Source organism: Hyperolius riggenbachi, chromosome 10, assembly GCF_040937935.1.
Source record: "Hyperolius riggenbachi isolate aHypRig1 chromosome 10, aHypRig1.pri, whole genome shotgun sequence".
Taxonomy (NCBI): Eukaryota; Metazoa; Chordata; class Amphibia; order Anura; family Hyperoliidae; genus Hyperolius; species Hyperolius riggenbachi.
Window position 1 is genome coordinate 67,859,198 of NC_090655.1, and position 15,826 is coordinate 67,875,023.

Sequence of the window (15,826 nt, forward strand, 5' to 3'; positions counted from 1 at the left end):
CTCAAATACAAAATTTAGCTCGGGACCAAGTCGCGGGCCGACCTCAATTTCTAATGGCCACCTCTCTCCCTTATAAAGTTCCCTGGTGTCTAATTGCCCCCCTCCATCCCCTATACCATTCCCTTGTGTCTAATAGCCCCCCTCCCTCCCCTATACAATTACCTGGTGTCTAGTGGCCTCCTCCCTCCCCTATACAGTTCCCTGGTGTCTAGTGCTGTCCGCCCTCCCCATATGGCTTCCCTGGTGATCATTTGCTTACCCTCTAATATAGTTTCTCTGGTGGTCTAGAGTGGGCCAAACATAATGCTAAGTGGGGAAACCACCTGAGGCCAAATCTGATTGCTCCGACAGCCAGAGTTTGCCATGTACGATCTAAAGCATTTGAACAATCCTTTTGTCAACTGGGACAGTGTCAGAAAGAACAAATCAAATCCGTGGGTTCCTTTGTAATAAAGTCCAGGTTCCATTTTTTTGTTCTGTCAATACTTCTATCAGCAGTACAATTCATATTTTTTAGACCTCTAATGCAGCCAACTGGCAGTGTTTGTAACACCACCCATGTTACAAATACTGTGATGTTACCCAGCGGCAGAAAGCCACAACCTGTAGCGTCTGATCACAGCTGCGCTCAGAGTATTATTATTTAGTATTTATATAGCGCAGACTTTCGCAACGCTGTACAGAGTACAAAGTTATGTCAACTGTCCCTACTAGAGTCCTATGTCTTTATTGTATAGTGTATGTATCATAGTCTAGGACCAACTTAGGGGAAGGGAATTAACTTATCTACCCTCTGTTTTTGGGAAGTGGGAGGAAACCAGAGTGCCCAGAGGAAACACACCCAGACATGGAGAGAACATAAAAACTCAGTGGTGAGTTGTACATGCACAGCAATAAACTGCAGCTTACCTGTACAGGGAAACCGGAGGGCAGAAAGGCACATTGAGAGGAGGCATGGCAAGCAAAGAGCAGTGCATATTTAAGTAAGGTGTGAGCCAGCGCACACAGACTAACAGGCAAGTTCGGTGCTCCATGAGTCAAGCAGAATCAGCAGAGCAGAGGGAGAGACTGAAAAGGATCAGCATATAGCTGATGCTTCCCCTTACAGTCTGCTGCCTTCAGTCATGTGATTCAGTCTGCTTCATGGTAGGGCTAGTCCTGTATATGACGCTGTTCTCCGTGCTGAGCGAATCATTCTGGAGGGGGAGGGGAAAATGAGCAGCAACTGCCTTGATGCTGGAATTGCTTAACTGATTGGCCAAGTTTTCTCCATTCTAGCAAATCGCTGAAGAGTAATTATCAATACAAAAGGGGCAGCACGGTGGCGTAGTGGTTAGCACTCTTGCCTTGCAGCGCTGGGTCCCCGATTGGAATCCCAGCCAGGGCAACATCTGCAAGGAGTTTTGTATGTTCTCCCCGTGTCTATGTGCCTTTCCTCCGGGCACTCCTGTTTCCTCCCACATCCCAAAAACATACAGATAAGTTAATTGGCTTCTCTCTAAATGGACACTAGACTATGGTACATACACTACACAATACATACATAGACACTATGGTAGGGATTCGATTGTGAGCCCCTCTGAGGGACAGTTAAATGTGACAAGACAATATACTCTGTACATGGCTGCGGAAGATGTCGGCGCTATATAAATGCTAAATAATAATAATCAGAGGGGCGTCTGTATTCACGCTGGATTTTTTTCCCTTGAAACAATTACAGATGATTTTTGGGTCATGAAAATGTAGTTTAATTCTTCTCCAGGCAATCGGAAGCTTACGTGACTTTTTTGTCTTGAAGTTGAGCTTCAAAAGCAAAAATGCAATCACATTTAAAGTCTTTCCTAGACTCTATTGCCAACATCTTAACGTTGAGTCTAATTCACTAGCTGGAGAGTTTTCTATTCCTCCCTAAACTTACTAACCTTTCATTTGCAATGAAAGCTTCTCTTTATTTGATCAAATTTTCATAGACCTTTTAATCCAGTCCAGTCGAGAGACTCTAAAACGAGCCCTTTTTAGCTCCGTCCGCTATTAACCGGCAAATTACTGACAGCGCTAACAGCTAAATAATGACATTTGCTCGGCAAATATAATTTTTCAAAGGCACTTGATTAGGAGGAGAGGCGCGGGAGTCGGGTCCGCTCCGCCTGCAGGAGGAAGCTTAAGTGCCTCTCGAGAGGAGGGTCGGAATGATAATTGTCGGTGGCTGCTTAAACGCTTTGCGAGGATGGAGGCTGGAGCATTAAGTGAAAGAGATAACAGGATTAGGCCTCATTGAAAGCTTCTACAGTAAGAAGTCTGAGATGAGCTCTTGGAAATTGAATCTCCAGCTTATTATTGATTCTTCAAGCGCCAAAAAAGAAAGAGGGGGAAAAAAATCCCCTTGTAGCAAATTAATTCTCGAGGGAGTGAAAATATTGTGAAGGATTGATCCCGGCAGTCTTTGTAACTCCGGGCTTTTCGGTAATAAATGAGGGAGAGATGTAGCTGAAGCCGTGGGTTCGGTGAGTGGCGAATGGCGGCCTCCTTCTTTAAGGGCCATGTCAGTTCTCGGTTCAGCTCCGAGGGCTTTCGGTGGAGGGTTTTAATACTGAACTGTGCCATTCGGCTGCATAACAGGTTTCTGGGTAGTTTTGCTTTCGCTCAAAGGTCACGTCTTGAGAATTTTACAGTGTCGGAACATGACTTTCAATTACTAGACAAGTCATTTGACCCGGTCAAAGTTTAATTTGGAATATTTGGGCCTGACAGTAAAACCTTTTCTACAATGTGTTGTTTGTGTTTTTACTGCTTCTCTGTTTATTAAAGATAAAGTTTTGCTTCAGTTTATAGTTTTTTTTAATTAATAAAGGAGAACTGTAGTGAGAGGTATATGGAGACAAAAACAGGTAGGAAGGAAAGAAAACGGTGAATGGTACACACCAATAAAGCAATTTACACAAAAATGTTTTGTAAAAGTAATATAAATCTTTATTATATCAAAAAACATTATCTCTTAAAACGTCTAGCCTTGTACCCCAACCTCCACCCTTATAGACCCCGGTAGCTCATACAATAGACTCAACACTCATCCCCATACACACTGCAATGCAAATGGAGCTCCAAATGCAACGATACGTTGTTATATCTCTCTAGGTTGCAACCTCATTGATCACATATACAGATCTGGAACGCCAATAGGTAGCAAGATGGTGATTGTGGCCGGCAAACAGAGTAATGTATTGTATATGCAGTCTCTTATGCGGTCTCTCAATTAGGATTCCAAACAACAACAGACAGTCTGTTTATCACAGTACAGGACACAGCTGTAAGCGATGCGTAACTAAGCAGGAATCAATGTAGCATCAGAAGCATTGGTAGCAGTAACATGCAGGAATCAATGTAGCATCAGAAGTATTAGTAGCAGTGGCATACAGCCAAAGTCAGCAGCATGGATAAATAAGCAATAACTCCGCATGTAAGCTTTTCGTCATGATAAGCATAGCATATTAGGGCATCAAAGCAGTGTTCATCAGTGAGAGCCCAGATGAGCAAAACAGTTCAGAAAGACGAGTTTGTACACCTGTAATTCCAGTGTTTGCTGGCAGAAAATGGAATAGGCCGCTCACCATGTTTGTTGTAAATGTCCCTTTGCAAGCTGCCAAATGGACCAAGTGCTTCCTTCTATGCCTGAGAGCAGAGACATGCTCGAAAGGTGCCGGGTCCAGTGAGGTAGGGTGGTCGGGAGGCCAGGTAGACAGACGATGATGCCTTTCATAGCCCCGACATGTTTCACGAGCTACTGCTCGTTTCCTCAGGAGGCGTGGCTCACCGTGATCAGCTGTCAGCTGTTTTTAACAGCTGACCTGCCCTATCAGAAATAACCTGCTGCGGACTCCGCCCCTCCATACATCGCCAGCCTAACGCCGGCCAATGCGAGCCCCCCCACCATGCACCACCTCCGCCCACAGCACTACGGCGGACGGAGGGAGCACCAGGAAGCGCGCATGGCCAAACGTTCCACGCCGGACAAGGCGAGCCGCCCATCGCACGCCACATATCCGCCCACAAACCGCGGCCAGCGGGAGGGAGGGCGACAGGAGCCTCGCGTTATCGGCGTCAGAGGCAACCACGCCCCCAGATCTCCACGGCAACCAAATGCCCAAATGGAGTCAGACAGGGCGGATGCCTCAACGGGCGAGCGACAGGAGGTAACAGAGCCACAGCCTCAATTTAAACACATATAGCAGCACACATGCATACATACAAAAAACGGTTCAACAACTTACTATAGTCTTATTTTATAGATTCTGCAATTATAACCCCAAGTAAAAACAAACTTGTTAACAGAGAAAAGCTATCAAAACAGTAGCTCATCAAAAATCGGCACAAATGCCAAACATTCCCAATATTAGTGTGGGATGTTTGGAGGTGAAGCCGTGCAATCAGACACAGCGGGAGGTCAGCATAGCCAGAGACAAGGAGAAGTGAACCCCGCACACAGTGAGAGCAGGCAGGTGTCCACCTGCCCGATCACAAGGTTACCTACAATCCATCTATAGTGGAAGAAAGGGGGCAAAGCCCTCCATTTCATTCAACCCTGGTGGGGAGGTAGCCTTTAGGTTAAATATCCATCGGCATTCCCTTTGGCAAAGCAGTCTATCAAGATTGCCTCCTCTTATTGAACCGTGAATGCGGTCAATGCCCACAAATTTAAGTCCCCTAGGGTCGCCACTGTGGCACTGTCTGAAGTGCACCCCGACGGGTGCAGTGGAGTTCACATTCTTTATACTTTGCACGTGCTCCGAGATACGCTCTCTAAGCTCACGTGTTGTTTTTCCAACGTAAAACGCCCCACAGGGGCATAAGAGTAAATAAACCACAAATTTAGTGGTACAATTCACAAAATGCGAAAGTCTCCACTGCCTACCGTCCGGGAGCACCACAGATGCCCCCACATGCATAAATCTACAGAAACTACACCCTCCACAGGTATAAGTGCCAAAGACCCGACAATGTGGTCTCGAGGTGTCCCAAAAGTGGCCATTAACCAGCATGTCCCTCAAAGAAGGGGCCCTCCTAAATGTAATATTGGGTCGTGGTGGAACAAAAGGAGACAACCGCGAATCATTACACAACATGTACCAGTATTTGTCCAAAATCCGTGTGATTTCCCCATGTTGCATACAAAAGCGGGTGCAGAATCTGGTCTGCTGTTGTCCAGACCCCGCCACCCTATTTGAATTAAGTAATTTATCTCTGTCGCTGCTCAGTGCTCTTTGATAGGCCCTTTTAAGGGTTCCATCTTCATAGCCCCGTGCCTGGAAACGCGCCCGCAACCGACCAGCCTCTTGTTTGAAGGATTCAACACTAGTACAGTTGCGTCGAACCCTTAGGTATTGGCCCACAGGGATACCCTTAATTGTATGTTTAGGGTGGCAACTATCTGCCTTTAACAAGGCGTTTGTGGATGTCTCCTTCCTGTACAACTCTGTACTAATTAAGCCCGACCCATCGCAGTTAACGCGAAGGTCCAGGAACGGGATTGTGCAATGATCACAATTCATTGTGAATCTAAGATTGCGACAATTCACATTTATACATTCCACGAACTTGATCAAATCCGTCCGGTTACCGGTCCACAGTACGAAGATATCATCAATGTACCTGTGCCAGACCAAAATCCGGCACAGGTACATTGAGAGGGCCTCGTCTGCGAACAACTCCCGTTCCCACTCCCCCAGGTACAGGTTAGCATACGAGGGGGCACAGGTCGTCCCCATCGCAGCACCCTGCACCTGGAGGTAGTGGTCGCCATCAAAAACGAAAATGTTGTTTGTTAATAAAAATTTAAGTAACGTCAAAAGAAATCGGTTATGTATTGCCGATTCCAGGCCCAACTCGGCGAGGAAACCACCGACTGCCCGAAGGCCAAGTTCGTGTGGTATACACGAGTATAGGGCCTCGACATCTAAAGCGGCGAGCAGAGTGCCAGGTGGGACCTGCACGCCATCTATAGTTTTCAAAAAATGGGAAGTGTCCCTTATATAAGATGGGAGGGACTGCACGTGAGGTTGTAAATGCTTGTCTATGTAAACACTAATTTGTGCAGTTAAAGAACCACAGCCCGATACGATTGGACGTCCAGGTGGATTCGATAATCTCTTATGCACTTTAGGGAGAGCATAAAAGGTAGGGGTTATTGGATGGATAACTTTCAAGAAATCGTAAGTTTCATTAGTTATCACCTCATTGTGCAATGCCTCATCAAGGATGGCATGCAGTCTCCCCCGGCAACGCTCAACCGAGGACGCCGGTACCCTAACGTAGCATTCACGTTGTGAAAGAATTTGTATACACATATCCCTGTAGGCCAATTTAGACATCACCACCACATTGCCGCCTTTATCTGACGGTTTGATGACCCAGTCATCGCGTTTCTGTAAGGCTTCCAAGGCCTTCTTTTCATCCTCTGTGAGGTTTGCAGGGCCAGCATAGCTGCATATCTGCAGTAATTCCCTCTCAACAGAGGCCACAAAAGTCTGCAAACTAGGATTCAAAGACAAAGGGGGATATTTTTGAGACTTCCTGCTGAAGAAATCACTGTTAATCTGGGGCGTGAGGAGATGGGGGGCGGCAGCCGCAGAAGCCATCGCCCCCACGCCCACGAGGTATATGGAGGCTGCCATATTGATTTCCTTTTAACCACTTCCCGACCGCCTAACGCACAGAGGCGGCCGGGAAGTGGACGCCGCAAGGACCGCCGTATAGACAAATGGCGGCGGTCCTTGTAGGGGCATGGGCGGAGCGATCGCGTCATCCGTGACGCGATCCTCCGCCTCCCCCTGGCGCCGCTCACCCGCCGCAACATCCCGCCGGCCATACGGAAGCGCCGGCGGGATGTTAACCCGACGATCGCCGCATACAAAGTGTATAATACACTTTGTAATGTTTATAAAGTGTATTATACAGGCTGCCTCCTGCCCTGGTGGTCCCAGTGTCTGAGGGACCACCAGGGCAGGCTGCAGCCACCCTAGTCTGCACCAAGCACACTGATTTCCCCCCCCCTGCCCCAGATCGCCCACAGCACCCCTCAGACCCCCCCCCCCCCTGCCCACCCCCCAGACCCCTGTTTGCACCTAATCACCCCCCTAATCACCCATCAATCACTCCCTGTCACTATCTGTCAACGCAAATTTTTTTTTATTCCCCCCCCCCCCCTGCCCCCTGCTCCCTCCTGATCACCCCCCCACCCCTCAGATTCTCCCCAGACCCCCCCCCCCCCCATGTACTGTATGCATCTATCCCCCCTGATCACCTGTCAATCACCTGTCAATCACCTGTCAATCACCCGCCAATCACCCCCTGTCACTGCCACCCATCAATCAGCCCCTAACCTGCCCCTTGCGGGCAATCTGATCACCCCCCCACACCAATAGATCGCCCGCAGATCCGACATCAGATCACCTCCCAAATCCATTGTTTACATCTATTCTCTCCTCTAAACACCCACTAATTACCCATCAATCACCCCCTATCACCACCTGTCACTTTTACCTATCAGATCAGACCCTAATCTGCCCCTTGCGGGCACCCAATCACCCGCCCACACGCTCAGATTGCCCTCTGACCCCCCCCCCCCCTTATCAATTCACCAGTGCATTAATTACATCTGTTCTTCCCTGTAATAACCCACTGATCACCTGCCAATCACCTATCACCCATCAATCACCCCCTGTCACCCCCTGTCACTGCCACCCATCAATCAGCCCCTAACCTGCCCCTTGCGGCAATCTGATCACCCACCCACACCATTAGATCGCCCGCAAACCCGCCGTCAGATTACCTCCCAAATGTATTGTTTACATCTGTTATCTTCTCTAAACACCCACTAATTACCCATCAATCACCCCCTATCACCACCTGTCACTGTTACCTATCAGATCAGACCCTAATCTGCCCCTTGCGGGCACGCAATCACCCACCCACACGCTCAGATTGCCCTCAGACACCCCCCCCCCCCTTATCAATTCACCAGTGCATTAATTACATCTGTCCTTCCCTGTAATAACCCACTGATCACCTGTCAGTCACCCATCAATCACCCCCTGTCACTGCCACCCATCAATCACCCCCTGTCACTGCCACCCATCAATCAGCCCCTAACCTGCCCCTTGCGGGCAAACTGATCACCCACCCACACCAATAGATCGACCGCAGATCCGACATCAGATCACCACCCAAGCGCAGTGTTTCCATCTATTCTCTCCTCTAAACACCCACTAATTACCCATCAATCACCCATCAATCACCCCCTATCACCACCTGTCACTGTTACCCATCAGATCAGACCCTAATCTGCCCCTTGCGGGCACCCAATCACCCGCCTACACGCTCAGATTGCCCTCAGACCCCCCCTTATCAATTCGCCAGTGCAATATTTACATCTGTTCTCCCCTGTAATAACCCACTGATTACCTGTCAATCACCCATCAATCACCCCGTCACTGCCACCCATCAATCACCCCCTGTCACTGCCACCCATCAATCACCCGCTGTCACTGCCACCCATCAATCAGCCCCTAACCTGCCCCTTGCGGGCAATCTGATCACCCACCCACACCAATAGATCGACCGCAGATCCGACGTCCGATCACCTCCCAAGTGCAGTGTTTACATCTGTTCTCTACCCTAAACACCCACTAATTACCCATCAATCACCCCCTTTCACTGCTACCTATCAGATTAGACCCCTATCTGCCCCTAGGGCACTCAATCACCCGCCCACACCCTCAGAATGCCCTCAGACCCCAGCCCTGATCACCTCGCCAGTGCATTGCTTGCATCTATTCCCCCCTCTAATCACACCTTGAGACACCCATCAATCACCTCCTGTCACCCCCTAGCACACCTACCCATCAGATCAGGCCCTAATTTGCCCCGTGTGGGCTCCTGATCACTCGGCCAAACCCTCAGATCCCCCTCAGACCCCCTTCCGATCACCTCCCCAGTGCATTGATTGCATCTATTTTCCCCTCTAACCACCCCCTGAGACACCCATCAATCACCTCCTGTCACCCCCCTAGCACTCCTATCCATCAGATCAGGCCCAATACAACCTGTCATCTAAAAGGCCACCCTGCTTATGACAAGTTAGCGGAAAATGACACTTTGTGAAAAAAACAATTAAAATCAATTTCCGCTAACTTGTGACAAAAAAATAAAAACTTCTATGAACTCACCATACTCCTAACGGAATACCTTGGGTTGTCTTCTTTCTAAAATGGGGTCATTAGTAGGGTTCCTATACTGCCCTGGCATTTTAGGGGCCCTAAACCGTGAGGAGTAGTCTTGAAACAAAAATGACCTGTGAAATCCTAAAGGTACTCATTGGACTTTGGGCCCCTTAGTGCAGTTAGGGTGCAAAAAAGTGCCACACATGTGGTATCGCCGTGCTCGGGAGAAGTAGTATAATGTGTTTTGGGGTGTATTTTTACACATACCCATGCTGGGTGGGAGAAATACCTCTGTAAATGACAATCTTTTGATTTTTTTTACACACAATTGTCCATTTACAGAGGTATTTCTCCCACCCAGCATGGGTATGTGTAAAAATACACCCCAAAACACATTGTACTACTTCTCCCGAGTACGGCGATACCACATGTGTGGCACTTTTTTGCACCCTAACTGCGCTAAAGGGCCCAAAGTCCAATGAGTAACTTTAGGATTTCACAGGTCATTTTGAGAAATTTCGTTTCAAGACTACTCCTCACGGTTTAGGGCCCCTAAAATGCCAGGGCAGTATAGGAACCCCACAAATGACCCCATTTTAGAAAGAAGACACCCCAAGGTATTCCGTTAGTAGTATAGCGAGTTCATAGAAGATTTTATTTTTTGTCACAAGTTAGCGGAAATTGATTTTAATTGTGTTTTTTCACAAAGTGTCATTTTCCGCTAACTTGTGACAAAAAATAAAATCTTCTATGAACTCACCATACTCCTAACGGAATACCTTGGGGTGTCTTCTTTCTAAAATGGGGTCATTTGTGGGGTTCCTATACTGCCCTGGCATTTTAGGGGCCCTAAACCGTGAGGAGTAGTCTTGAAACGAAATTTCTCAAAATGACCTGTGAAATCCTAAAGGTACTCATTGGACTTTGGGCCCTTTAGTGCAGTTAGGGTGCAAAAAAGTGCCACACATGTGGTATCGCCGTACTCAGGAGAAGTAGTATAATGTGTTTTGGGGTGTATTTTTACACATACCCATGCTGAGTGGGAGAAAGATCTCTGTAAATGGACAATTGTGTGTAAAAAAAAATAAAAAAATTGTCATTTACAGAGATATTTCTCCCACCCAGCATGGGTATGTGTAAAAATACACCCCAAAACACATTATACTACTTCTCCTGAGTATGGCAATACCACATGTGTGGCACTTTTTTGCAGCCTAACTGCGCTAAGGGGTCCAAAGTTCAATGAGCACCTTTAGACTTTACAGGGGTGCTTACAATTTAGCACCCCCCAAAATGTCAGGACAGTAAACACACCCCACAAATGACCCATTTTAGAAAGTAGACCCTTCAAGGTATTCAGAGAGGGGCATGGTGAGTCCGTGGCAGATTTCATTTTTTTTTTTGTCGCAAGTTAGAAGAAATGGAAACTTTTTTGTTTTTGTTTTTTTGGTCACAAAGTGTCATTTTCCGCTTACTTGTGACAAAAAATAATATCTTCTATGAACTCATTATGCCTCTCAGTGAATACTTTGGGATGTCTTCTTTCCAAAATGGGGTCATTTGGGGGGTATTTATACTATCCTGGAATTCTAGCCCCTCATGAAACATGACAGGTGGTCAGAAAAGTCAGAGATGCTTGAAAATGGGAAAATTCACTTTTTGCACCATAGTTTGTAAACGCTATAACTTTTACCCAAACCAATAAATATAAACTGAATGGGTTTTTTTTTATCCAAAACATGTTTGTCCACATTTTTCGCGCTGCATGTATACAGAAATTTTACTTTATTTGAAAAATGTCAGCACAGAAAGTTACAAAAAATCATTTTTTTGCCAAAATTCATGTCTTTTTTGATGAATATAATAAAAAGTAAAAATCGCAGGAGCAATCAAATAGCACCAAAAGAAAGCTTTATTAGTGACAAGAAAAGGAGCCAAAATTCATTTAGGTGGTAGGTTGTATGAGCGAGCAATAAACCGTGAAAGCTGCAGTGGTCTGAATGGAAAAAAAGTGGCCGGTCCTTAGGGGTAGAAAGCCCTAGGTCCTCAAGTGGTTAAGCAATACCAGTTGCCTGGTAGCCCTGTTGAGCTATTTTCCTGCAGTAGTGTGAATCACACCAGAAACAAGTATGCATCTGATCCTGTCAGATCTGACAAAAATGTCAGAAACCCCTGATCTGCTGCATGCTTGTTTTAGGGTCTATGGCTAAAAGTATTGGAGGCAGAGTAACAGCAGAACAGCCAGGTAACTGGTATTTCTTAAAAGGAAATAAATATGGCAGCCTCCATATACCTCTCACTACAGTTCTCCTTTAAAGCCCAACTCCAGAAGAGGTTTTTTTTCAGCTTTAGGCAGTGTAATTAGGGGGGGGGGGGGGTTACTGGTGGTATAAGGGGCTATGATAGTCTATGGCTGTGAAGCCTTGCCTACCACTTAGGCTGGTTTCACAGTGCAACCAGTAACGCAGCCTAACTCACAGCACTGTAAAATCAATTGTGCTGTTCACAGTGCCCACGTTGCGTTATATAGTAACGCAGCACGTTTAAACAAAGTGCTGCATGCTGTACGTTATACTGGGCTAAGCAGCGTTAGACTGCTTGCACATGCTCAGTAATGTTGGAGGAGGAGGTCTCTCCTCCTCCTCCTCCTCTGCAGCCAGCCACATGGCTAATTAATATTCACTGCACTGCAGAGACTCATGGTAGGACTGTAGTGTTGATCAGATCATGAACGAATCGTTCATTTGATCCGGATCTTTTTTGTGAGTCGAATCATCCGGATCATCACAATGAAAGATTCGGTTCACAGTGGATGTCTGTCTGGAAGAAACAGGAACATACAGAATGTACAGTGCAGGGAAAGTCCTGTCCTGCTAGTCATTTCACCCAGTCTGCTTCCCTAGTAAAATGATTCAAATGATTTGGTTCAAAGATCTGGATCTTTTCAATGATCTGATTCAAATGATCCGAATCCTTAAAAAGATCCGGACTTCCTATCACTAACCTGGAGCGGCTGCTTTGAGAGCTGCATAATGAAGCTCAATCTGACGTCCAACTTCAACACCACCATACGTTGCGTTAGGGGCACGTTATGCGACCATAACGTCCCCTAAAACCTAACGTCTTGGTGTGTAAGTAGCCTTAAAGGGACACTTAAGCCAGAAAAAAAAATGAGTTTTACCCCCTGGGGCTTCTACCAGCCCCCTGCAGCAGTCCTGTGCCCTCGCAGCCACTCACTAATCCTCTGGTCCCCCGCTGCCAGCTAGTTTCGTTTTTGCCGACAGGCCCGTCAGGACTGGCCACACGTATCTTTTTCCGCATTCCCGACTGTAATTAGAGCTATTGCGGGCAGCAACGCGTACAAAAATACGCGATGCCGCATTACGCACGCATAGATATGCGGCAATGCATATTTTTGTACGCGTTGCGGTCCGCAATAGCGCTAATTACAGTCGGGAATGCGGAGAAAGATACGTGTGGCCAGTCCTGACGGGCCTGTCAGCAAAAACGAAACTAGCTGGCAGCGGGGGACCAGAGGATTAGTGAGTGGCTGCGAGGGCACAGGACTGCTGCAGGGGGCTGGTGGAAGCCCCAGGTGAGTAAAACTTTTTTTTTTTTTCTGGCTTAAGGTTCACTTTAAAGAGGAACTCCAGTGAAAATATTGTAATAAAAAAGTGCTTCATTTTTACAATAATTTTGTATAAATGATTTAGTCAGTGTTTGCCCATTGTAAAATATTTTAAATTCCTGATTTACATTCTGACATTTATTACATGGTGACATTTTTACTGCTGGCAGGTGATGTAGCTGCTGCTTGCTGTTTTGGCAGTTGGAGACAGCTGTAAACAGCCATTTCCCACAATGCAGCAAGGTTCACAGACAGGAAACAGCCAGAAGTACCTCGGTACTCAGAGCTTCTTGTGGGAGGGGTTTCACCACAATATCTGTCATACAGGGCCCCCTGATGGTCTGTTTGTGAAAAGGAATAGATTTCTCATGTAAAAGGGGGTATCAGCTACTGATTGGGATAAAGTTCAATTCTTGGTCGGAGTTTCTCTTTAAGCCTGGTATACACCTTCAGTTTTGGTTGACCAATGATTGGCTATTGTTACCACCTATGTAGTGTGAGGGGCAACAAATCTGGAATACTATGAACAGACTGCATAGGTAATCTGTCACACTACATGGAAGCAGTCAAATTGACCAGTCGTTGGCCAACCAAAATTGGATGTGTGTACTAGGCTTTAGCTTCATCTGGTAAATGATGGTGCTATTTTTTACAGTTGCCAGTATGGGTTGAAGGGTGCACGGCTGCAGTGGCCAGACCTGTGTCCAGACATCCCCAAGGTTGGAGGTCCACTTTAATTTTTGAGGTGCTTTAGGAGGCAAACCAGTGTCTGTTTGTAAATACAGTTTACAAAGAACCACCACTGAGCCAAAAAAAATGAATCTACTTCGAATTTACTTTTGGAAAGTAGTTCTTTACAATCACATAGTTTCCTGTAGAACCTAGGTTCTCAACGTGTGGTACGCGTACCCCAGGGGGTACTTCTGATGGTTCCAGGGGGTACTCAGGCTTGATATACTTAACCAAGAAAACAAATTTAGGGTTTTAGAAAATTATAACTCTTATTTAAACAATGCAGAATGAGTATTTCAACTAATTAAAAGCAATAGTAAATGCTTGGAAATTGTTTAGAACCAATTATCATGTACTACAATTAAATATATATTTGTCAAGGGGTACTTGTGATAATGTTTACTATGCTTGGGGGTACTTGGTGAATACAGAGTTTTAAAAGGGGTACATACCAATAAAATGTTGAGAAACACTGCTGTAGAAGAAACGTGGGTTTATTCTAGTTTCTATTGACAGATTTATTACAACAACAACAACAAATAACATTTGTAAAGCGCTTTTCTCCCGTGGGACTCAAAGCACATAAGCATGGCTCCAACCATCGTGGTACAGAGGAAGAAATTTTATAAGTCTGGAAATGCCAGGCTAAACAGGTAGCTTTTCAGTCTGGATTTGAATAGCTCCAGGGATGGTGCTGTCTTTACTGGGTGTGGTAGGGAGTTCCAGAGAGTAGGGGCAGCATGGCAGAAGGCTCTATCTCCAGATTTTTTGAGGTGCACTCTGGGAGTGACCAAGTTTACAGAACTTGCTGATCTGAGGTTGTGAGAGGTGTGGTGCAGCTTTAGCAAGTCCTTCATGTATCCAGGGCCCAGACTGTGCAGGGATTTGAATGTCAGCAGTCCAATCTTGAAGAGTATTCTCCATTCTACTGGTAGCCAGTGCAGTGAGCGAAGGATCGGTGTAATGTGACAGTGGCGAGGCTGGTTTGTTAGCAATCTGGCAGCAGAATTCTGCACTAATTGCAGGCGACGCAGGTCCTTTTTGGGGAGGCCAACATAAAGGGCATTGCAGTAGTCCAGTCGTGATGTGATGAAGGCGTGGACAAGGGTTGGAAGATCCTCTGGGGGAATCAGATCCTTTGGGCAGGAAAAGTATAATTTGCCTTCTTAAAGCAGAAGGTATTTTGATACCTACCTATGTGATAGTTCAAGGCAAGACTCCCGAACACTGCAGGGTGGACTCTTTAGCCGCCTCCCAGTGGCTGCAGCTTGAGTGCTTTGAGTCCAACAGGAGAAAAGCGCTATACAAAAGTTCGGATTATTATTAACCAGCTGATGGCCCGGTGTTCTTGGGTATGTATTTGGCTGGTGTTGGCTCCACCCACTTTTTCTAACCCTAACACACAATTCCTTAATGACCTAGTTTGTGAGCTTTGCGGTCTTTGGCATCAATAATTTGCATTGAAATAAAACAAATCTGATTGGCTGTGGCTCCACCCCCTTTTCTGAATGTGAACCCCAGTCACCTAATGAGCAACTGTACCAGGTTTGAGGCTTGTGCCATTAACAGTGCAAGAATCTCTGCAATTAAATATTCCCCTTGAAAATCAATAGTTGAATTTTGATTGGCTTTTGTAGGCTCCACCAACTTTTCAGAATGTTAATCCCAGTCATCCAGTGACCAGCTGTGCAAAGTTTTAGAACCCTGCCATTAACAGTGTAAGAATGGCTGCCGTTTACATTTTCCCAGTGAAATTTGTATTTGCCTCAGCCCATTTTTTGGTTATGGGGATAAATAGTATCCTATATGTTATTCCAAATAATGTACTATGTGTGTGCCAAATTTCATTCAAATCCTTTCAGCCATTATTGCATGATTGAGTAACAAACATCAAAACTTTCACATTTATAATATTAGTAAGATTATCACTACAGCGAAAAAAGGATGCAGTTAATATTCTTACAGAACCGACAGGTTTTGGACTAGTCCATCTCCTCATGGGGAATTCTCTGAGTTGTCTTTGTTTTCAAAAGCATTTCCTGAATGGCAGTTTAACTGCCAAAATGGTAAGATACCAGCCAGCCTCCCTTCTCACTTGCACCCTATTTTGGCATTTTGACTTAACAACTGCTTAGAAATGCTTTTGAAAACCTATAAAACTCTGAGAATCCCCAATAAGGAGATGGACTATTCCAAAACCTGTCTGTTCTGTCAGATTTTAACTGATTTTGTTTTTCGCTGTAGTGGTCCT

General features: G+C 46.0%; 1 protein-coding gene across 2 annotated transcripts in view; it reads left to right on the plus strand.

Annotated features, from left to right (window-relative positions):
* The window catches only part of ATRNL1 (attractin like 1), a 903,042-nt gene that overhangs the window by 701,228 nt on the left and 185,988 nt on the right, over positions 1–15,826 (plus strand). The window lies entirely within an intron of this gene.